We start from the raw sequence: 25,301 nt of genomic DNA on the forward strand, positions 1-25,301 counted from the left end.
TCTATCTAAAGAAAATCATTTTAGAACCAGGCAGTAACTGTGGGCATTGCTCACAATAGTGTATACTCCAAGCCCAGTCTCCTCACCAATTGCCCTTTTACTCATTAATTTGCATTGTTTCCAGATTGTAATGCCTTAAAACGTAAAATTCTCAAGATGCATTCAAAGCCCTTCATGACCTTTGTTCTCTCTGTGGCCTCCTTCAGCCCCATAACTCCTGAGCTCTCCAACACTTTGTCTCAGGCCTTTTGTATGTCCTCCCCTCTTTTTGCACTGTACTTTCAGTCCCTTCTCTCTCTCATGCTGAAATTCCCTTTCACTTCTTCGTTAAGATTCTGTTTAGAACCATTTTGTGACCAAGCTGCTTAAACCAGGTTATTATTCTTAAAATGATTTTCTTTGAATTTCTGTTCGCCTTTTTTATGTCTCTGTTGATTTCCTTTCAGATTTGTGCGACGGTAATTCTTCCCCCTCTTTATTTTGTTTATTTCCTCCTTCCCCCGTTGAACCAGGAATCTTGACTGATTCCCCACCCTCCCTCAAAATTGGAGTTGAGATCTTTTCACCAGTCTCGATTATATCAACAAACACACCATGGATAAAGAATTGATTCAGGATCATATTGGTCTGTATGGAACAGCAACATAACGCTAGAATTATCAATGTGTGGTTTTGAGGACAAATAACATTTAAGAAAATTTAATTTAGTTAATTTAAAACAAATGGAAAATTCTCTGTTTAAATGAGGTATGCCGTATGAACGTACATTAATATTGCACAAGGTAATTTCCAGGCACTGTTATCTTGGTCAATGGAGGCCTTGGACAAATTTCTAATGTTGCACCTGTTTTTTTTCCCAACCTCATTCACCTACTTGCTCTCATTCATCTAACTGTGAAGTTGCAAAAATCTTATGCTGCCCATCAGCTGAGTAAGGTACAGGCACTGTCAGATGAAAGAGAACTTGCCTTTTTCTCACAATTTGGTAACAAGATATTCACTTTTCCACTCTAAATGTCCAAGGTTGTTATCTCATGACAGCAGCTCAATGACTGGGATGGTTTTGAGCCAACTACAAATGTGAACACTTCTAGGACTGTCAATGGGTCTTGGCACTAAACCACTGCACTTGTATCGCACTTTACAACATCAACACAATTGTAGGCTGGATGAATTGAGTTTCCCGTTCCCAAGTCTCACTAACAGTAGTATATAATGTTTGCATTCTGTGACTGAGGAAGGAGCTGCTTTAACATTCACAGAACATATGCAGTTTTAGCCTTTCGCCTGCTTTCAAAGCTCTTTCAGGTTCCACTGAGCTGGCAATTAGCAAATTAGAAACAAGAATTTGTCAGGTATTTTTTGTAATCTGTGTTATGTCACGGGGTAAATCTTCCTGCTTAATTTAAAACCATCAACACAGAAAAGATTTATCCCATGCAGTAATCTATGAAAATTTGAGAGGCCAAGAACTATTTAAAGTCAAAATTAACAACATTATTTCTTAAAGTATAACAGAGAATAATTAACTAACAACTATTTACAACTCCTTCCTCTAACCTATCTTTTACTTTCCCTTCTATAATATTAGTCTGGTAAAACTGCCAAATAAGATTTACTGAAAATTCAATTTTCAAACCAGCCAGCTATCGAATCTTCTCTTTATATCTTCCTCTGTAGATTTGCTCTCCAGGTCAGTGTTGATGTTTTTCTCAGTGCAAACCCCTTCTCTAGACAGGTACCTCTGAGAGAGTTCTGACTAGCAGCCTACATGTTGGTCTTTTGACAATTCTATCAACTGTTCAATTTTTCTCAGTCTTATATCCCCAAAGCATCAGATTGTGTCATTGGCTTTTAATATTGTCAATATACTCAATTCAAACTTGATTGGTGTTTGATCTTTTTTGGGTATAATTTAAACTGATTGGCCTAATTCAATATATTTTTGTCTCCAGGCAAACAGCTACACTAGCTGATGGACCAAAAGGTTACATTGTATCTCATTCAGAAAACTTGGTGCTGTCAGGTAGTTCTGATAGCTTTTTCTGAAAAGATCCAGTACACCCACACCTTCATAACAATCTGGAAGTGAAGGACCTTTCAGCAGCTGGAGGAGAAGTTCAACATTAACAAGACATAACATCAGTTCCCTTTATTATGAAGAGGTGAATGGATTAGAACTGAATTATCTGGCATTTATTCATCCACACCCCAATGATGTTGTCCCTTCCTCTATTTGAGCTGCTGTCAAGTGCTGCACAAAGTTACAGCAGATGCCAAGCATCCTCGAAATTCTTTATCAAGAGCCCAACATCCTTGTATGAGCTTAGTCAGCACCAACGAGTTAATCAAACAGGATACATCTCCACCGACCCCAATCCATCTTCCCCTAGTGCCCACAAAAGTAGCAAGACCATTGAACAATCACACAGAGTGGAGAATCAAAGAGTCACAGAGATGTACAGCACGGAAACAGACCCTTCAGTCCAACTTGTCCATGCTGACCAGATATCCGAAATTAACCTAGTCTCATTTGCTCCTCCCTCAATTGTCAAGGGCTGCCACAGTCAACTGCAACATGTCACCTATTATCTCAAACCTTCAATCACATTTTCAGCCAATGGAACCCATTTATTTTAAACACAGTGGTATGTCACAGTGAAATATCTGTAAGGTAGTGTTTAATGGCTTGAAGCATTGGAATTTGAATCCCCATCTTAGCAGAGCATCAGTGCCAGAGGGCTCAGAGTGAGAAGGCAGATGTGGGGGCATGATGTAGTGCAAGGTGGTGGAGGGTGCACATGGAATTCTAAGGCTGAGGGAAATGGCTACTTGTTCTGCCCACTTCCCCCTTTAATCCTTCGGCAAGTTCCAATACCCTTTGATGGTGGTACTGACAGGGTCGCCAGCAATTCAACTCAGAGTGCACTCAGAATACAGTCAATGGTAACTGAACCTACCCTAACTTGCCATATTTGCTGTCCTACAGCTGGAGTTGGAACTCACAATGCTAGGGCCAGGCAGAAACATTCAAGGTCAGTCATTTGTTTAATCTTTAGTTGCATTAGCCAGACAACGCATGAGCAAGATTCATGAATTTAGTTATCTTTGTGTCAGAGGACCAAGGAATCTCTACTCATGGAGTGGTTGCTTGTCCTTTTTGTGCAACAGAGTCTAATATTTTTAAAATTTCACAAGGAACTTATGCCAAGGTTGACACTCATCTTTGCTGCTGAACCCATTTGGGGTTTGTGATTGAGACAGAGGTGGAGAGAGGTGGTTGGTGTAGAATGGAAGCTCTCCAGTCAGCCTTCAAATAGCAGGCACCCATGCCACTCTAGGTACATCTCAAGTACCCATCATTCCAAGGAAGTTTCAAAAGTCCAACATTGATGTCTAGGTTAGGGGTGCAATTAGGCTCAGCAGCAATGCAATTTTACCCCCAATAACATCCTATTTAAAAGGCTTTATTGTAAAACTCCTTCTTCTTAATTGCCTTGACATTGGAAGTCGAGACTTTTAATATGTCATCAGCATAGGCAATTTCATTTATCCTACATCAAGGACTCAGTAAAACCCTGGGACGTAGGAAGTCTGAGGTCTGGAGTCCCCCCTGTAGCCCTGCTCTTCTTACACCAATAACTTTGCTGAAGTTGGGTGGAAAGTCTATATCTACCCAAATATTTGGAGACCCTCAGCAGATAGCCATGACTTGATTAAGTGCTCTTAGCTGTATTACGATCAGGAGAGAAGTGGTAGAACAGCTAGCCTCTAGATTGAAAGTAACAAATGTTTCAAAATAATTTGATTGTAAATTTTGTGCATGTTTAACTGTTTAAGTGCTGTGATTGTAAAATACCAGCATTGACAGGGTTTCTTATAAATTTTCAAAAGAAAGGAAATTGTATTTGTTGTACTAAAAACTAGATACACACCACTTTGCAGAACATCTAAGTTCTGTCTGTAAAAATGACCCTGAGCTTTCTGAAGAAGTGTCACTGGACCTGAAACGTTAATTCTGCTTTTTCTCCACAGATTCTGCCAGACCTGCTGAGTTTGTCGGGCAATTTATGTTTTTGATTATACCTAACAGCTTGGCCCACACCCACCTAACAGGTCTTGATGCCTGCGAATTCAGGAGATGGGCCATTGATACAGAATGAAATTGATTGCCTCTGTTGGTCCAGACAGCTCGTACTCTTTCTGATGTCTTTGTAATTTGCAAGATGCAGTTACAAAAATATTCACCATCTTAAAAATTGCTGTCAACGCCATAAAATTGAGTGGTTTCAGCCCACTCAACAGATAAAGACATTTTTGATATAAAGTAAGGCTTAAGAACAAGAGAAACAATTTATTTTAGAGATATAGTTCCCAAAGCTCCCCACCAACTTCCCTCCAGCCGTAGTTGGGTCTGCTATAGAGTGTTTAGATTAGATTACATTACAGTGTGGAAACAGGCCCTTCGGCCCAACAAGTCCACACCGACCCGCCGAAGTGCAACCCACCCATACCCCTACATTTACCCATTACCTAACACTACGGGCAATTTAGCATGGCCAATTCACCTGACCTGCACATCTTTGGATTGTGGGAGGAAACCGGTGCACCCGAAGGAAACCCACGCAGACACGGGGAGAACGTGCAAACTCCACACAGTCAGTCGTCTGAGGCGGGAATTGAACCCGGGTCTCAGGCGCTGTGAGGCAGCAGTGCTAACCACTGTGCCACCGTGCTGCCCACACCACTGTGCCACTGTGCTGCCCACAACACTGTGCCACCATGCTGCCCACACCATTGTGCCACCGTGCCGCCCACACCACTGTGCCACCGTGCCGCCCACTGTTGATGGAGATTGATGACATGTTTTATTCAGCTGCTCAATTATCACCATATCATTTGACTATCGGGATTGCAAAATGAGCATCTGATGATCTTTGGTCTGTTTTCATCTTGCAATTCTTATGTTCTGTTAGTCAAACCCCAATGACATTATCTACAATAGATTTTCAGGGGCACAAACTTTTAGCCATAGGAAAATGCTTTCGCTCTAACATGCTCACCCTACACACTAATATGCATACACCATAATCTGCCTTTTAGAGTATCAAGTCCATCAATTTGCTTTTTTCATTATTTTATGAAACATTTCTTAATCCAGTAACATTTGCAATTTTCTTTTGGACTAAGTTATAACTTTCACCACAAAGCGTCCTATTTATCCACACATCTACAAGTCCTAAGGTGATTTTCCTTTCAACTCTCACCTTCCTCATTACCAACTGGTGCTGATAGTATGTAACCTGATTGTTAACATTTTTTTGTAGCACATCTACTTTGTGGGCCCTTATTGCAAGCATAAAGAGATCACCCGGAAAAAGAAAACAATAGAATTAAAACTTCCGTAATCTTTCCCAGCAATGTTTTGTCAGTGTTGGTCTCCTCTATCCTCTAAAGGACAGTAGTATCCTTCTAGTGAATATACAACCAGAGACTGCCAAATGGGGCACACAGTGTGCTTCTCTTCAGTCACTTATCGTACCCCGTTCAAACACTGCCAAGGTTGGTCGAGCAGCAGGTTTGGCAAAATCAAAACTTCCATCAAAATCCACATGATTGTGCAAACAAGGACATGTTAAACTTTGAAGGTGGATATATGCAAGCCAGCTGTCATTGGAAACTCAGATCAGATTCCTGACAGGGCTGAGGAGGGACATTAATGTAATCAAGTGCCAGTAATTTAATCATTTCATAGGCTTGATCAGTTTTTTTATTACATTTGTTGTCAAGCAGGCAGTTTCTTCCTATCATAAGAAAATAAACACCATTTATCATCCCTGTAAATATTACCCAGTGACAGCTTCAGCATCGCTTTGCATAAATATCTATGAATGAGAGTACTGACTGGTACAGGCAGAAAAAGTCTATTCTTCATATTTTGGGCCTGTCAGAATCATTTTTGTTGCAGTTTATACACACTTTCATCAGCTTGTGAATCTTTAATTCATTGTTGAGATCACATTTTCTCTGGATACAGGTGATTGCTTTATCCGTCCTTTATGGGAATTTGAAATTTGCCCAAGGTAGCACTTTACTATTTCACATCTAAATAGAATTACTAAGTGCTTCCAGACCAGATCAGGTGCATTAAAGGTAAACAGCAAATACAAAGTTTGACAGAAACACTACTCACAGGTCTTGATAGTTAATATGTTAGTCTTGTTTAGTTCAAAATTAGGTTATATTACCTTTGTACAACACCATTAAGTGTTACAACACCATTAAATAATCATTGATTATTTTCAAAAATGATAAGTTGGATTTAAGGGCTTTTTTGTTTTCTAGGATATTAAGCATGTTGAAGAGGTCATTTTTTTGAAGGTTATGAAAGCAAGGATTTTATGAATCAAACTTGAACTGGTAATGGAGATTCAATGTGGGAAAAGGGGAATCGTTAATAGGCTCACACCACTGATGGAGAATTCATTGTTCATTCTAAATTGAGTAGAAATACGTAAACAAGGCTGCTAACAAAGTCACAACGTCAATTATTGTTGATTCAGTAACTTAGAAAACTAAAGTCAATTGATCAACACCTGCACCACCCAAAAGTTCCCATCATGCCATAATTCCAGGCATTTAGTAGCTCCTTTGAAATGCAATGATTGTTGTTATCTTGATGGATTAGTGATAGTTTGTCACCCAACTTGAATGCATTTGTTCTAAATTGTATGCCAGTGCTCTAACTCAGTCAAATATATCAGATGCTTAAAAGCTACTGCTTTTGCTTTGTGGTACAGTTTTAATAATTGCTTTTGACAGTTAATGTCTTCATCAGGCAAGAGTCTATCATGCATTAATATAAATATGACTGTCTTCAGTAAATAATTACCTCTATTGGAGGCATTGTAACTTCTTTGGTGACTGCTCACGCCATTAATAGGCAGGAAAATGTGAAACATTTACTGATGCCTTCAGAATCACCTTGAGTGGAGAAAGTAGAGGGTGAATGTGTCAGATGGAAACCGTCAGTACCAAATGAATAAAAGGAGCAAGTAATTCTATAAACAAGTTAGTAATTTTGAATTTTAGGTTAACATGTCATTCAAAGAAATAAGAAAAATGTACATCGCAATGGGACTGTTTCTTTTAATAACAATTACAATGAAATACAAGGAAAATATCAACTTCATTATCGAAAGTTTTAGACTTAAACTCTCACTATTCAAAGTTTGCAGGAATTTCATACATACAGCTTCTTAGTTAAAATTAGCAGAGCATAGTTTAGAGATACTTTTTTCTGGGATGTGGGTGTTGCTGGCTTTGCCAGCATTTAATGCCCATCCCCCATTGCCCAGAGGGCAGTTAAGAGTCAACCATGTTGCTGAGGGTTCTGGAGTTACATTTAGGCTAGACCAGATAAGGACGGCAATTTTCCTTCCATAAAAGGCATTAGTGATCCAGATGGGTTTTTCTGACAATCGACAATGGTTTCATGGTCATCACTGGACTCTTAATTCCAGAATTTTATTGAATTCAAATTCCCGCAGTTGCCATGGCAGGATTCAAACCCAGGTCTCCAGAACATTACTTGGGTTTCTGGATTAACAGCCCAGTGGTAATACCACTCGGCCTTCACATCCCCTTGTGAGTGTAGAAATAGTGACAGAACCCCAGCAGTAACATAACTAACTGTGTAACATATTTGCACCCAGGTTTTTTTGAATGTTTCTGGTCTAATTTCTGGCTTGCTGTATTTAATGTGCAAGGCTTACAAGTTAAATGTTTAAGCTTAATATAGACTTATCTTTACTTGTTAAAACTTTCTTCCTCACGCCTTTCTGCATGTCAGGTAAAATAACGCTGTGCTTGGGTGCAAATTTACACTTAACTCAATGACAACACCCTCAGCAGAAAGTCGGTCTGAGTGTGTCTAATGTGCATGATTAGTTGTTGGATAGTTTGAGGCATGAGTTCCCATGCTGAAGCTAAAAGACTATCTGCTGTGAGTTTACCTAGGTCCTCAAGCCTCCATTTGTCACAATGACTTCCATTCAGTCCTGTCACTTTTGTGCATAACTTCATGAGGCAACACTTTGATATAATTTGTAAATGTTAATGTGAGGCTCAAATAATTGAGCAGTCTCCTTGCACCAATCAAAAACTGAGCTTTTGGGAACAGTATGTTGACTGAAATTATTCTGAAAGACAGGATGATGGTTGGAGGAATTGAGAAATAAGAAAGGGAGTGCAGACAAATGTAATGTTTATCACAGAACCAGTCAGTCTTATAAATGTCCCTGTAATGTCCCTATTACTTTAGCTCTTTATTTTTCTACTTATACTATGAAGGTCTGTAATGCTTAAACTTTTAACTTTGTTTCTTTGTGCCTGAGGTTTTTGTACCTAGGTGCCTTTGTACCTAAGATGGCGGTGAGTATGGTAACATTAAACATTTTTCACTGTATTCTTTTACTTCTGTATTCGAGTACACGTAACAATAAAATTTAAATCTAAATCTAATCCCTTTGTGAAACAGTATTTCTCTTCAACATTGTTTCTAAGTAAAAGGCAGCCATACTGTGCAAACGTTCCTTACTTGGTTACTTCCTCAATCTTTATTTTCATTATTTTTTACAAGTCCTCAAAAGATTTTCATTGTTATGGTCAAGTTAAACATGATCTATAATAACAATTTATCTTGTATATCTATGCACAACAAGCATGCAAAGTCATTTTCTTAGCAATCAGGTTACTAAGTTGACTGTAACATGGCATTGCTTATATGTTTTTAGTGCTGAAAAATGTGTTGCTGGAAAAGCGCAGCGGGTGAGGCAGCATCCAAGGAGCAGGAGAATCGACGTTTCGGGCATAAGCCCTTCTTCAATTGAACAACTATATCAACTGTTCAATTTTTCCCAGTTTTCAGTGTCAAATTATAAAAGCTCATATTTAGATCATGAAGCTAAAGTTGTGATGAAGCATTAAATAAATATCTTGCATCTGTCCTTACCCAGGAGGAAGATGCTCCTGAAGTCATGGTAAAGAGAAGGTAGTTACAATACTGAAAGTGTTAAAGATTGGTAAAGTGGAGGCATTAGAAAGGTTGACTTACCCAAAGTTGATAGGTCACCAGGACCCAATGGGATGCATCTAAAGAAGTTGTGGAAAATAAGGTTGGAAATCCTGGTGATATTGATTGTTATTGTTCAATACTTTCAGGTACAAGGTTGACGACAAAGAACTTCGGAATTGCACTTACAGGCCAGTCAGTTTACCCTTGTTTGTTAGCAAGCTTTCTGAACCTATAACCCAAAACACGACTAATAGCTACTTAAATAATTGAGGATTAATTAAGGACAGACCATAATGCCATAAGATATAGAAGCCGACGTATCTGCTTTATCACTGATCCAATAAGTTTCAGTTCCAAATTCCTGCCTTTTCCCTGTAACCTTTGATTCCCTTACTGATTAAAAATCTATCTCAATCTTGAATATACTTAATGCCCCAGCCTTAACAGCCCTTTGCAGTAAAGAATTGCACAGATTTATAACTTTCTGACAGAAGAAATTCCTCCACATCTCTGTCTTGAAAGTGCAGCTCCTTATTCTGAAATGATGTTCTCCAGCATGGATTTGTTAAAAGCAAATTATTTTTAACAAATTTGAATATTTTAATGTTACAAAGAGGTGATGAAAGTAATATGATTGATATGATGTCCTGAGACTTCTAAACGGGAAATGTTTCTCCCAAACTATTATGTTCAGGCTCCTCAAGCTTTTGAATACCTTTTTCAGATGTTCTCTCAAAGTTCTCTTTTGCAAAAATGCACTTACTAAATAATTGACGTGTGCAGTTAAAGGCAATGGAATAAATGGGACAATGGCAACATGGGTACAAAATTGGCCGAGGTTCACAAAATGAAACTTAGCAGTGAATGGTAGTGTTTTGGACTTAAGGAAGCTGTACAGTGGAGTTCGCAAGGTGTTGCTATTAGGGTCATTGCTTTTCTTGATACAGTGAGCTGGCGTCTATGGTATTGGGGGTTTCTGGAAGAGATCAAGATGGATCATCCATTCAGCGCTTCTGGTTGAAGATTGTTGCAATTGCCTTATCCTTTGATCTGCCATCATTGAGGATTGGGGATATTTTTGGGACAGCCTCCTCCAGTGGGTTGTTTAATTGTCCACCACCATTCATGACTGGTCATGGCAGGTCTGCAGAGCTTCATATGATATCACAAAACAGTGAAGTCACTGGATGCTGCAAAGGTAATGGGCCCGGAAAACATTCCTGACAACTAGTACTGACAATGTTTCGGAGATGTAATGACCTCTTCAGGAGACAGACACGGGCTGCAATTGACAGGGTACCCTTCGTTGTTCAGTACTTCCCAGGGGCTGAAAAATTACGCCATGTTCTTCGTGACCTGCAACACATTATCAATGGAGATGAGCACCTCACCAAGACCTTCCCCACACCTCCACTACTTGCCTTTAAACAACCGCCAAACCTCAAACAGATCATTGTTCGTAGCAAACTGCCCGGCTCTCAGGACAACTCCATACAACCCTGTCACGGTGGACGCTGCAAAACGTTTCAGATTGTGGACATAGATACCACTATTACGCATGGGAACACCTCCCACCGTGTACATGGCAGGTACTCATGCGACTCAGCCAACATTGTCTATCTTATACGTTGCAGGCAGGGATGCCCAGAGGCATGGTACATTGGGGAAACTGAGCAAAGGCTACGACAACGGATGAATGGGCACCGCACAACAATCAACAGACAGGAGGGTTCCCTCCCAGTTGGGGAACACTTCAGTGGTCCAGGAAATTCAGCCTCGGACCTTCGGGTGACCATCCTCCAAGGTGGACTTCAGGACAGGCAGCAGAGGAAAGTGGCCAAGCAGAGGCTGATAGCTAAGTTCGGTACCCATTGGGAGGGCCTCAACCGGGACCTTGGGTTCATGTCACATTACAGGTGATCACCATTACACTACACACACACACACAGATATTCCTACACACACACACACACTCTTACATGCACACGGACACAGATACACACAGACGCGCACACAGACACCCACACACACCCTTATAAACACACAGACTCCCACATATACACCCCCTCACAGACTTAAGACACTCTGCACTCACTACACAAACACACACACATACACACACACTTTCTCACACTCACAACCCCCACCCCAGACAGACACACACACAGACAGACAAAGACCCACATGCACACATATATATTGTGTGTGGTGAATTTTTTTGGTACAAAGTTACATTGCACTTTGCTCAAAAACCACATAGATTCATGTCGAACTCTGAGCTAGGCTAAAACGTGGGAAAGGTAGGAAGAATAGAGGTATAGACTATTTTCTAAATGGCGAGAAAATTTGGAAGTCTGAAACGCAAAGAGACTTGGGAGTTCTAGTCCAGGATCCTCTCAAGGTAAACTCAAGTCAGTAGTTAGGAAGGCAGATGCAATGTTAGCATTTATTTGAAAGGACTTGAATATAAAATTAGGGATGTACTTCTGAGACTCTATAAGGCTCTGGTCAGACCACATTTGGAGTATTGTGTGCAGTTTGGGGTCCCATATCTCAGGAAGGATGTGCTGGCCCTGGAGTGGGTTCAGAGGAGGTTCACGAGAATGGTCCCAGGAATGAAAAGCTTAACATATGAGGAAAGTTTGAGGACTCTGGGACTATATTTGATGGAGTTTAGAAGGATAAGGGAGGGATCTAATCAGAACTTACAGAATACTGATTGGCCTGGATAGAGTGGATGTCGGGAAAATGTTTCCATTGGTAGGAGAGACGAGTACCTGAGGACACGGCCTTGGGGTAAAGATAAGAGATTTTACAACAGAGGTAAGGAGAAACCTCTTCAGCCAAGGAGTGGTGAATCTTTGGAATACACTTCTATACTATAGAAGGCTGTGGAGGGAAGGTCATTGAGTATATTTAAGATGGAGAAAGACAGGTTCTTGGTTGTCTAGGGGATCAAGGATTCCGGGGAGAAAATGGGACAGTGATGTTGAGAAACCTATCAACCATGATTGAGTGGCAGAGCAGACTGGATGGGTTGGATGACTTATGTTCTGCTTCTATGTCTTATGGTCTTATCCTCTCTCATCCTGACTTGGAAATATATCGTAGTTTCTTTAGTGCTGTTGAATCAACATCCTAAAGCTGTCCGGGTAAAAACAATGACTGCAGATGCTGGAAACCAGATTCTGGATTAGTGGTGCTGGAAGAGCACAGCAGTTCAGGCAGCATCCAAGGAGCTGTCCCCCCAGTGGCATTGTGGGTCTATCCACACCAACTAGGGATGGCCAATAATTGTTGGCCAGTCAGTGGTGCCTATATCCTGTGTCGAATGAGCCTTGGTGAAATTCTGCAGTCCATCATGTAGATAGTACACACAGCTGCTACTGAGCACCAGGGATAGAGGGATTAATGGTTGTGGATTTGGTTTCATTAAAGTGGATTGTTTTAACCTGGATGGTGTCAAGCTCCTTGAGTGTTGTTGGAGCAGCACTTATCCAGGTGAGGGCGGGGTATTCCATTTATAAAATTTAAACAGCTGAGAGAAAGCCCATAAAGTCTATTCTTTTATTCTCTTGCATTGTTCCACAGACTTAATTATTTTAAGAGAATTTCTTTGCCTACTTACCTCTTGTCATTCCTCTCTGATCCACTTTATGTTTTTGAATTTGTGGCTCGGGTCAGTTGGATGAAACACTTTGAGTCATGAAAGAAATATCCAACACACATCCATATTTATTTTGATTTAATTCACTCATGGGATGTGAGCATCTCTGGCTGGGCAAGCATTTATTGCCTACTCATGTTCTCCTTCAGGAAGCAATGGTGAGCTGCTTGCTTGAACTGCTGGTGTCCATGTGCTGTGGATAGGCCCACAAAGCGGTTAGGAAGGGCATTCCAGGATTTTGACCAAATGACACTGAAAAAGTGGCAATATATTTCTAAGTCAGGATAGTGAGCGGCTTGGAGGGGAACTTGCAGGTGGTGGTGTTCCAATGTATCTGCTGCCCTTGTCCTTTTGGATGGATATGGTTATGGATTTGTTGTTTAGGTGAACCTTGATGAAGTTCTGCATTCCATCTTGCATGCACTGCTGCTACTGAGCATCAGTGGTCGAGGAAATAGAAGTTTGTGGATGTTTTATGCATCAGTCTAAGTTGGATCTCATGATGCCACAGGAGAGCAAGTGCCATACAAATGCATCTAAATAAAAAATTACTGAAGAAAAAAGATAGCTAATCCACCTTATAAACAGATCGAATACACCATGTAATGAACTACCTTTAGTGCACTCAATACTATGCAGATGAACACAACAATCATTCTGTTTCAGTAGCATTCTCTATCAACAATAGCAAGATATTGTATTTTTCCTGCTGGTAATTAAAAGAAAATTGGCCTGGAATCGAGGAGAACTCCTTGGAATCTGCTGGGTGACCGCTAACTGAACCTGTAATTGAATTTCACAAAGCATCTGAAAGATGGAAATGCCAACAGTCCAATGCTGTCTCAGTACTTCACTGGAGTTCTGGCTTGGATTGTGCATACAGAGCTTATTATCATTTTACTAGAGTGAATAAACTTTGTAGGTACGTAATGGGTTTTGGCATTTTTGAGATTGTGACAGGAATGAGACAAATGCAAGTTCCCTCTGTTCAGGCTTAAGAAACTCCTGTGGGCTCTGGGAATATCTTGGTCTCTGAACCAGAATCTATTTGGTTCAAGTCCCTCTTCAGGACTTGATGTTGAAGGAAGGTGTGTTTATAACATGCCAAATATATTGAGTATTGCAAACCCTTCCAACACAGACCAACGGCAGACAGTAAGATAGATTCCTGGTTAGTCATGTGATAGAAGAAAAATTCAAGCCTCTACAATGAGTCTTGAGACTGTGACACACAAATAAATGTGTATGTTGCTATTGCAACTTTGACTCCTTGGGGGAGTTAGTTGACTAGACAGCCAGTATGGATCAGATTGGTGCCAATAGCATGGGGATCAACTGCCATTCTGGCTTTGGTGAGTTTGGGAACTTCTTCCTTACCCTACGTAGGGTGGAGGTGGTGCTGATGTGCGTCAGACCGACCTACAAACAGAGAGCTAAATAAGAAGACATTTTATGTTTGCAATGTCATCTTGGAAACAGTAACATTAGCATCAAAATAAAGCAATGCACTCAGTATTGCAGCAGAGAGAATTCCAGATGAGTCTATTGCGATACTCCTATCACAATGCAAAGATGTTCATGTTTACAATGTGTTTCGTTGTTGAATTAGAGAATCCTGTTCCAATTTCCTTGAGTGCTTTCCTGGAGGAGTTGCAGCATCCGGCAAAATGTTCTCATTTCTCTTTGTTACAAAGCATTGCAATGGAAGGATAACGATTACTTTGAACAGTTACAACAAAAACAATCTGACAGAAAGAAATACATTTTTTGCGGTTTGGGGAGTGCATACTCAGCATTAATAAATTCAATATTGCTAGATCTTTGTGAAAACTGTGTTCATGTTTCATTTAATTATAGCATCTCCGTGCTGTGTTTTATTTGATGAATGGCTTATGAAAATTAAAAATGCATGTTTTTATTTCTTCCCTAACAATAGTTGTTGTCACCAGATGTGTACAGAATTAGTGTTTTCAGAAACGTGCTTGCTTATACAGTATATTGAGTATTAGCTTGCATTGGGAGCTTGTTGATATTCTCTTTGTTTTATCATTTCCAATTGTTTCTCCTTCCAAAGGTGCAGATTCATTTGGAGGGTTGATTTCTGGTCTCAAGAAAAGGAATGAGTCGAGCACAATGCATTGAGGTATTGCGTTCGAAAACACGTCTCCTATTCCTGCACTCGTCAGGTACGTGTAAATTTAATTAAACTACCAGAATGCCCCGTTTTACCCAAGTGCCTCATTCAGGTCAAAATGTTAATCAGGATTTTTCATTAACAAGAAATTCTCAATTTATTGTCTGCAAACTGCACAGTGGTTAGCACTGCTGCCTCACAGCGCCAGAGACCTGGGTTCAATTCCCGCCTCAGGCGACTGATTGTGTGGAGTTTGCACTTTTGCCCCGTATCTGCGTGGGTTTCCTCCGGGTGCTCCGGTTTCCTCCCGCAGTCCAAAAAAAATGTCAAGATCAGGTGAATTGGCCATGCTAAATTGCCCACAGTGTTAGGTGAAGGGGTAAATGTATGGGTGGGTTCTGCTTCGGCGGGTTGGTGTGGACTTGTTGGGCCGAAGGGCCTGTTTCCATGCTGTAAGTAATCTAATCTAAACTTTTTTAAAAAAAACTGTTTGTAACCAGTGGCAAAATAGAAACATGAATTGCTAACTTATAACTCTGTAACTTAAACTCTATCCTCTTTTTAAAATTCCCAAACATATACAAACAGCTGCACAAGAAGACAGGAGAAAAAATGTAATTATTAAGTTAAAAATCACACAACACCAGGTTAGAGTCCAACAGGTTTAATTGGAACCTGTTGGACTATAACCTGATGTTGTGTGATTTTTAACTTTGTACACCCCAGTCCAACACCGGCATCTCCAAATTATAATTATTAAGGAATTAAAGAAAGAGAAGCCACCAGTTTAGATGAGAGATGTCAATAAGATGTTTGCTTTCAGCTCCTTTCAACTCTTTGGTCAGGACGCAATGTTGTGGGTGCATCGATTCTCATTTTTTTCATTCACTGATCAAGGAATCATCCTGTGGGTGTCACCGAAGATGGTTTTACCCTTTTCCTTTCAACAACAGAATTTTCAAAGAGCAGTTTATAGAGAAATAAGATTTAGTGTTACCTTTCCCCGCAAGAGGAAATGAGAGAGATTTAGCTTAATGTTGTTTTTCGCCTCCTTTATTGCCGACATATGAGGCTTTAGCCACTTACCCAAGAGCTAATGAATAAATTGTTAATAAGCTACACAAAGCTACACAACTGGTACGTTAAACTATATTTGACACACACAAACACACATGTGCACACATACACACAAAAACACGTGCACACACACACGCACACTTCAAACCGTGCTATGGTACTTGGAGGAATTTAAATTCAATAAATTCAATAAAAATCTATCTGGACTTAATGATCAAATGGCGGGCTATGTCGGGGGAAACCCCATCTGTGTTCATTAATATCCTTTCAGGAAGGAAGGTGCCATTCTTATCTGGTTTGGCCGACAACTGAGTCCAGACCCACAGCAACGTGGTTGCACTTGGAACAGCTCCATGGGCAATACATGCTGGCCTGGCTGGTGACACCCATATCCTGTGAATGCATTGTTTTAAAAAAAGCAACACAGCACAATGGCGATGGTCACAAAGAGTTCCAGTAGGTTGTTTTTAAGACTGAAACATCTTCCACGGTTAAAAGCAGTACATTTTCTGTTTTCTTTTATTCTACTGTCTAAAAATTAAGCATAAGTGGTATTCACAGCGTCAGCAGCATATTTTACCAGAGGCACCATCAGCACTGATCCTGAGAGCCCGTACCCAGTTCACAATCTTAGCCAGCAGTCAGGACTAAGTACCCTGTGTCTGTTAAACCTGCCCATGGCAAGATGGCTCCAACAGCTTCTAAAGTTCTGTTTTCCAGTTTTCCACTGACAGTAATAAGCTTCATCATTCAAGACTGTCGATTGGAAATTTTGTCAAGTCAAGAAATCACCTTTCAATTGAATCCTAGCAAAGATCAGATACCTCTGCAGAAACTGAGCTCAATATAGCACACTTATCAGTGAAGACACTAGGGAAATGGGTTATTGAAAATTGAAGTTATCGCTGTCTTCAAATACTCATGCTCTTATTAAAAGGATGTTATTCTTAGGTGTTTTTATTTTAAACTTGTGCCACCTCATGTATTTGGTGACATAGCTATCCCAGGTTCTGTGGAAATAAATATTATTAAAACAACAAACCAAATTAGACTTGCATAAATCAAATAAAAGAATGTAACAGCAATAGTATATCATTATTCCATCCCTATCTGGGAAATTTACCTTTGACATATTCCCTGGCCATTATTCTTGTGATTCCCTCTAGTCTCCTTCCTCTCATCTCCCAGCCTGTCTCGATCTCCTACAATTTGCCAACCAATGTAACAGGTCCACTGTGGATGCCATTTCCCTAGCCCTGCATTCATCCCTGGAACAACTGGGCAACAAAGCCACATACATCAGACTCCTGCTCATTGACTACAGCTTCGCCTTCAACACCATTATCTCTTCCAGACTGATCTCAAAACTCTGAGACCTTGCTCTCAGCTCTGCCTTTGCAACTGGACCCTCAGCTTCCTGACCCACTAACCACAATCAGTGAAGATAAACAACTGCACCTCCTCCACAATAACACTCAACACTGGAGCCCCCCCAAAGGTGCATTCTCAGCCCCTTAATGTACCCTCTGTGCGTTCTCAGCCCCTTACTGTACTCCCTGTACTCCCCTGACTGTGTTGTCAAATTCTGAATGAACGCCACCTACAAGTTTGCTGATGATATCACTGTGGTAGGACAAACATTGAACAATGATGAGTCAGAATACAGACAGGAGATATTGGGCTTGGTGTTGTGGTGCGATGAGAACAACCTCTTGCCCAGTGACGGCAAAACTAAAGAACTGATTGTTGACTTCAGAAAGAAGGGAGGAGACATGCCCCCATCTATATCAACGGAGCTGAGGTTGAGAGGGTGGAGTGCGTCAAGTTCCTAGGAGTGATGATAATCGACAACCTGTCCTAGACTTCCCACATAGCCACGACGGTCAAGAAGGTACAACAATGCCTCTTCTTCCTCAGGTGGCTCAAGAAATTTGGCAATTCCACAAGGTCCCTCATCCACTTTTACAGATACACCATTGAAAGAATACTGTCCGGGTGCCTAACGGCCTGGTATGACATTTGCTGTGCCTAGAACCGGAATAAACTACAGAAGGTTGTGTGCACAGCCCAGATCATCTCAGAAGACAACCTTTCATCCATGGACTCCATTTACATTGCCTGGTGCCGTGGAAAGGTTGTCAACATCATCAAAGACCCATTGTCCCTGACAATGCTCTTTTATAACATCTTCTGTCAGGTAGAAGATGCAGAAGTTTGAACATATGAATCAACAGGTTCAAGAACAGTTTTTTCCCCTGCTATTATTAGACTGATGAACGGACTGTCTGATTTCAAATAATGCTGATCTTACTAATGTTGATCTTGCCGAGTACACACCCTGTGCGATGTAACTTGTGAGCCTCTGTCTGATTTTATTTTTCGTCCTATGATCTGAAAGTCCTTGCTTACTATATGCTGCTCATAAACAAAGCTTTTCACTGTACCTATGTATACTTGACAATCAAACCAGAGTACTCTTTCTCCATTTTCTGCCACTGCAGGATATAGCGACTGGATGTTTCAATATTACAGGCAAAGGTTTCTTTGCTTCTGAGGCAATTGTATTCAGTGTCTTTAACCAGAGCAAGGAATAGAGATGGTCAAGGAGAATTGTTTGTTTTCTACTGGAGCATGGTTTTTTTTGGAATTTTCTGAAGATTTTTTGAGCTCTGAAGAAGGGTCAACTGACCTGAAATGTTAGCTCTGCATTCTCTACATGGGTGTTGCCAGACCTGCTGATCAATGTTGGTTTCTTGTTTGTGGAGTATTTTCTGTCTATTGACTAAAGGTGTTACTTATTTCAATTATGGGATAGGATCCTATCCTACACACCAGATTTTCCTCTTTGGAATTTGACCAGGGCATTATTGTCCACCTCCCTGTGCACCAAAAGGGGTGGCCTCCTTCTGTGTTGGATGTTTGTCTATGTTTTCTAAAACTTCAAAGTATCTGAAGTGCAAGGATGTGGGAAGAGGGCGAAGGCGGGTGTGATGATGCTGTGGCTTTAAGAGGTTATCTTGTCCTTGTTTTTAACAGCAGTTTTAAGACAGAGGTATGGTGCTGTCTGTGCTCAAGCAAACAGCTTGTGAGGCCTCAGGGCTTTTTTTAAAAGTTGGAACAATAGAAGCAACCTGGATGGGTGTGGCCAGCTCTCACAGACCAGGATTTCTAGCTTTATTTTTTTAGCTTTAAACAGTTGCTGTTGTGGGCCTGAATAAGTGGAAGCTTTTTTCCCTCTCTTGATTACAGCCAAAAACTGGGGTTCGCTTTCAAGGCTGTTAGATTGAATATGAGACAAAATTTATTTTTCTGAATTTGCTTTTTGCCAAAGAGTGCATTTATGGGATGTTAATGTATTGGAACAATTAAGCAGTAATAGGTACTGTATCAATTAAGTTTTCCAGGAGCGTTAAGTTATTCTAAATTCCCCTTCCTTGGTTGTATTTTAACTATAGTTTTTAAATAAATTGTGTGTTGTTTACTGATGAGTAATTTGACCATGACACTTGACATTTGTCTTTAAAATAAGAAAAAGTTACAGTCTAGGCTATCTTCTTAAAATATCTTGAGGGGGTCTGGCATGGTCCATAACTAGGGGAAGTACCTGAATTACTCCTTGGTAGAATCAGTACAGACATAATGGATCGAGTGGTCTTTTTCTGTGCTGTAACGATGCTATGATTCTAAACTAACATGAAGAGAACTAAACAAATCAAAGTTGCTTTTGTTGTCATAAATAACTCCAAAAAAAAAACCCCTTTCCCATTGCTAGGATGACAATACCTCCTTATCCTTTTGATTTAGGAGCTTAAGACATCCCAAACACATTTTTAGTCAAGCAGCTTACAATAAAAAATAAACTGTGAGATTATTTGTCAAGTATGTCAGAATGATTTTTTCAGCTTTTTATAACAAACATTGTTAATGTATTGACAATGAACAAAGGAATAGATTCAAAGGTTTTATTAACGTTAGCACACAGATCAAATTCACAGTCAGCATAATCAGTAGCAATTGCTCCCAGTACCCAGTGTTAAGGATTAATAGAGCGCATCATTACTTCTGTTTCCAATTGCTATCTCAGTCTCTGCTGCTGGAAAATGTGGACAATCTTGCTGGGTCGAACAAATGCACTTTTCTTAAACTCCAGAGTTATGTATCTTTTGAACACTTATTGCTTCAGATCTCACCCCTTGTATGGCCCTTTACCGTGAGGTTCGGAGAGTAGTTAAAATCTATGGAACCAAGGAAGGAGAAGGGTGGGGAGAAAATTAGTGGAAAATACAACATGGAGAGAGAAGATTTTGCTGGACATGACCTTAATAATGTAAACTCTCTTATTATTTGCAAAACCCAATATCACAAATGTTAAAAAGTAGGGGAGAGCAAACAAATGAAATTTTAAAGAAGAGATAGCTGACAATATAATGTAAAATGTGCTTTGGGAATTGCATAGGAAGATGAATTTAGGAAGACAGTCAATGCAGGCTGGAAAACTGGAAGGCTAACTGCTGCTCTATTTTCTAAGTATGTGTGTTCTCCGTGTTTGAGATCAGGTCAGACTTAGCACATGCAGTGACAGCAATGGTCAGCAGCAGCCTCAAAATAGCTTCCACTGCTTTGCAGGAATGTCGCAATCCAGTCATAATGCTGACATGTATGATTGTGGGTGGCGCTCTCACACAACTCATTCATGTAGCATTGCAACCTGGTATGGTCTCCACCATTGCATGCCTGCACCTCCTACCTTGAATTTATTTTCCCTTTATTTTTCTCAAGCCTCCTCTTAGTCCCTTCCCCCTCTCCCCACCCTCAGGATTGGAAAAGGTTTGTTGTGAGGTTTTCAGAATCTTTGACAATCTACCTTTAATATAATCTCTAAATTTTCGCTTCTATGCAGTGTCCCATTGCTGCCTCCAACATGCTCCCTGCCTTCATTTAGATCATCAGGTGGGTTAATGAACAGATTGTGAAAAATTTGTTTCAAGTAATGCTTTCACAGCTGAGTGTTTCTAAAACCTGTAAATTGCCATTTGTGTCTAAACATTAATGTCAAAAACAATGAATCTAGGATCCAAGGTGCAGATGGGTTATGTTAAAAAAGAACAGAACTCTGGAAACCACTTAAGAGCACTGCAAAATTCTTCTGGGATTTAGCTGGGTCTTTATATTTGGTTCTTCATTAGTTCAAACTGTGTGAGATTGTCAATTGTGTTATAGCTCTCCATTTCCAAAACTGACTCAAATCATATTTGTGTGCAAACATTACAAACCTCCACACAAGAAGCAGGAGGAGGCCATTCAGCCCCTTGAGCCTATTCTGACATTTTGTAAGATGATAATTGATCTGATTGAAATCTCAAATCCACATTCACACCCAACCCATAAAGATTTTGCCCACTTGCTTACCAAGTATTGATCATTATAGGCCTTAAAAATATACAAAGATTCTCCCTCTGCACATTTTCAGGAAGAGAGTTCCAAAAACACATGACTCTCTGAGAAATGGAATGTCTGTTCATGGGGTAAGGGAGATGCAAGAAGTGAGCATTTGGATGTTGATATCCTGTAATCCAAACAAAACAGGCTTGAGATGACATTCAGACAGCAGTGTGCGTTCTCTGCTAATCACTATGGAGAAGAGGTCTTGCATTTATATAGTGCCTTTCATGACTTCAGAACATCCCAAATTAAATCCAAACAGATACATTTAAAGAATAGACACTGTTTAATGTAGGAAATGTGGCAATCAATTTGCATCAAACAAGATCCCACAAACAGCATACAGGTAATGTGTTCTTTAATCATATTGGTTAGGGCATAAACATTGGTCAGGATAGCAGGGATAACACCACTGTTCCTCCTTGAATAAATGCAATACAATGTTTTACATTCATTTAAGAGGGTGGATGGGGCTGTGGTTCGGTGTTTCATTTGAAAGCGTAAGAGGATAAAGTTTTTCAGATTTCGCTGTACAAAAGCACCCTGCTACTACAACGTGAAGATCTCACTGCCATGCTCTTTCAATATCTGACCACCATCTAAACTACCCATTAATTATTGAAGGGGTTTAGCAGCAGTTGGAAAAATAACAGCTACCCAATATGTGCCAATTTGAAAAAATTTGCATACCTTCCCTGAGCAATACCAAACACTGTGCCATCTTCTTCTCTGTATGCATATCAATTAGAACTTCTGCAGCTTCATTTCTGTAATATTTTCCTCACACTTTACCCTGAGGTGAATTCACTTTCCAAAATCCATACAACAACATTAAGACATTTCAATATCTTCTTCTGAAAGGGTTCACACTGGAATTGCTCTTATCTTGAAACTTGCCCTTTCCGCCAGGCATTGGGGCATTTAAAGGTTGAGAATTAATCTTCTGCCACTTCCACTAGTCTTCTCTTGACTTTGTTGGGGTGATCAAAGTTTTCAGCAGCTTAACTGTGCAGTGTCCTTTTGTTGGGGGTTTATCACATTTGAACTGAATTGGTTTACTGTCACGTACTCAAATGAATACGGTGAAAAGTTTATAAGTTGCCACTTATAGCGCCATCTTAGGTACAGAGTACCTCAGTACAATCCTCAGTTACAGAATAGAGAAATAATGAAAAAAAATTACAGCTATACATAGTATAACCATAGGTCAGAAAAACAAGAAGCAAAGTTGGGAAGATAAACATCACAGACTCTCTCCTCGGGCTCTCTGCAGCAGACTAATGCAGGGGAGCTGTCACATGGTCTGACCGTTGGCTGACGCTCTGCACTGGGATGCTACCCCTACTCCACACTGGGCCTCTTGTTGCTGGTGTCCCTGCTGCTGCTGCTGCTAGCATCTCTGCCAACTGCTGATCCTGCATCAGAGACCAGCCCAGGCATCCGAGACCGAGAGGAGGGGGGAGAAAAAAAGAAAAAGGGGTGGAGCAGAAGAGCTTACCAGAAGTGAGGATATAGAATTCACACAGATCTGGATCTTATATCCTCCTCTTGCACATCACTGTAGAATCTTGTTTGCTTCAGACCCTTCCTCAGCTCAAGTGCTTACTTGGGCCAGCTTCAGACTATATGAATTCCCTCTTGGCTGGAATTGCACTCTCTGTGTTTCCTAAACTTCAGTTGATCAAAACTTCAGTTGATCCATTCCTGAAGAAGGGCCTGTGCCCGAAACGTCGAATCTCCTGTTCCCTGGATGCTGCCTGACCTGCTGTGCTGTTCCAGCAATAAAGTTTCAACTTTGATCTCCAGCATCTGCAGACCTCACTTTCTCCTCCTTGATCAAAACTCTGCAGAGATCCCAACTAGGAGAAAGTGAGGACTGCAGATGCTGGAGATTAGAGCTGAAAATGTGTTGCTGGAAAAGCTCAGCAGGTCAGGCATCATCCAAGGAACAGGAGAATTGACGTTTCGGGCATAAGCCCTTCTTCAGGAATGAGGAAAGTGTGTCCAGCAGGCTAAGATAAAAGGTAGGGAGGAGGGACTTGGGGGAGGGGCATTGGAAATGCGATAGGTGGAAGGAGGTCAAGGTGAGGGTGATATGCCGGAGTGGGGTGGGGGCGGAGAGGTCAGGAAGAAGATTGCAGGTTAGGAAGGCGGTGCTGAGTTCGAGGGATTTGACTGAGACAAGGTGGGGGGTGGGGAAATGAGGAAACTGGAGAAATCCGAGTTCATCCCTTTTGGTTGGAGGGTTCCTAGGTGGAAGATGAGGCGCTCTTCAGAGATCCCAACTAATCAGCCCTCTCTTCACAGGCTGGCTTTAATATCACCAATGCCTCCAAGTTAAAATTTTCAGCTTTGTGTTTAACCCCCTATGTATCCTCACTCTGTTCTTATCCTGTAACCTCCTGCAGTGCTACAATTCCTGCAGCACTCTCCACCTCCCTCCACAAAAGACTGTGACTTCTAATGCTTTTCCTTCCCTTTGCCATCGTATTGCTGTCTTATCTTCATCCATTTAGGAACCATGATCTTGAATTTCTTCCTTAAGCCCTTCTATTGCTCTTCTTCTTAAATATTGCCCCTAAAAATCAAATCCTGAACAAGCTGTACCCTTCTAATATAACCTGCATTGGCTGTAGGTTTTTTCGAATTGCACTCCTTGTGAAGTGCCATCAGGCAGTTTGCTCCGTGAAAGACACTGACCAAGTTAACTTATTGTTGTTTCTGTCGTGTCTCAGACTGATAGGAACCAAATGAAAGAAATTGCTGCACTCATCACAAAACGAGTCTTCTTGCCAGCTTAGGATATTCATAACTTTATAGTGAAGATGCACTGAAAGAACTTGAATGCCAATATTGCAAAGTTACGACTTGAGACCCAGTTTTAAAACAGGCTTTTTAATGTTACGAGTACCACACAGGTTTGAGACTTTGCAATGATGCATTAGTGAAATGAAGGGTGCTGACTTTGGTCTCAGACTGAACTATACTTTATGCATTAGGGAAAGATAAGCAGCAGACTGGTATATAAATGTCAGTAATGCTCCAACAATTCAGACTTTACAAATATCAAGGTCACCTTACATTGGATACATAATAGATTTGGATGCATGGCGAATGGATAATATTAAACAGTAAGTTTTATGTATAACAAACGTCATTTTTTATTATGTCGTATTTTAAATGGAAATGATGGTGCATGGTTGTGCAGAATTTAAATGCAGCAGTGATTATTTCTTCAATATACAGTTGAATTTTAAGACCATAGCAGTGGAATACTGAACGTGCTTTAAGTAGAGTTCTGTTTAATACATGAGAAAACTCACCAGAAATTAAGTAATGCCGCTGAATCCACCTACACTTTTTTGACTTATCAATATATTCTTTCTGTTAGAAGTTGAGTAAGCCACCTCAGCTCAGATTTCTGATTCCCTTTGAGCTTCAATAACCCAATTACACAAAATGTGGATTTAGAATCAAATAAGTTCAAATTATGTTTCACCTGCCCTCTCCTGATGTCCATACGCTTGTGTCTGCTGCTGTTCAAGAAGACTCTATCCCAACCCCTTTATATATTTTCTGCTGCATGCGAACATACAAACATATGAATTAGGAGCAATCATAGGTCAGTCAGCCCCCAAGACTGCTCCCCATTCAATAAGATCTGTTTGTGTTTTGAATTCCACAATCCAATCAGCTCTTGATAATCATTGATTTCTTGCTGAACAAGAAGCTATATGCCTCTGCCTTAAAATTATTTAATAAACCTTCCTCCACCATCTTCCAAAGCAGAGCATTCCAAAATCAAACAACCCCAGGAAAGAAAAAAATTCATCTACTTAAAAGAGTGATATCTATTTTTTAAATGCTGTCCCTGAGATCAGAACTTGCTCACAAGAGGAAATAGA

At 40.4% G+C, this 25,301-nt stretch overlaps 1 long non-coding RNA gene across 1 annotated transcript in view; it reads left to right on the forward strand.

Annotated features, from left to right (window-relative positions):
* The window catches only part of LOC148149668 (uncharacterized), a 162,009-nt gene that overhangs the window by 84,210 nt on the left and 52,498 nt on the right, over positions 1 to 25,301 (forward strand). Inside the window, exon 2 of the long non-coding RNA XR_015757551.1 lies at positions 14,818 to 14,929. This is a non-coding gene — a long non-coding RNA (uncharacterized LOC148149668). The remainder of the gene's footprint in view (positions 1 to 14,817; positions 14,930 to 25,301) is intronic.

The sequence above is a fragment of the Chiloscyllium plagiosum genome, unplaced genomic scaffold, assembly GCF_037043375.1.
Source record: "Chiloscyllium plagiosum isolate Xiang-an unplaced genomic scaffold, Cpla_swu_hap1 HiC_scaffold_7, whole genome shotgun sequence".
Classification (NCBI taxonomy): domain Eukaryota; kingdom Metazoa; phylum Chordata; class Chondrichthyes; order Orectolobiformes; family Hemiscylliidae; genus Chiloscyllium; species Chiloscyllium plagiosum.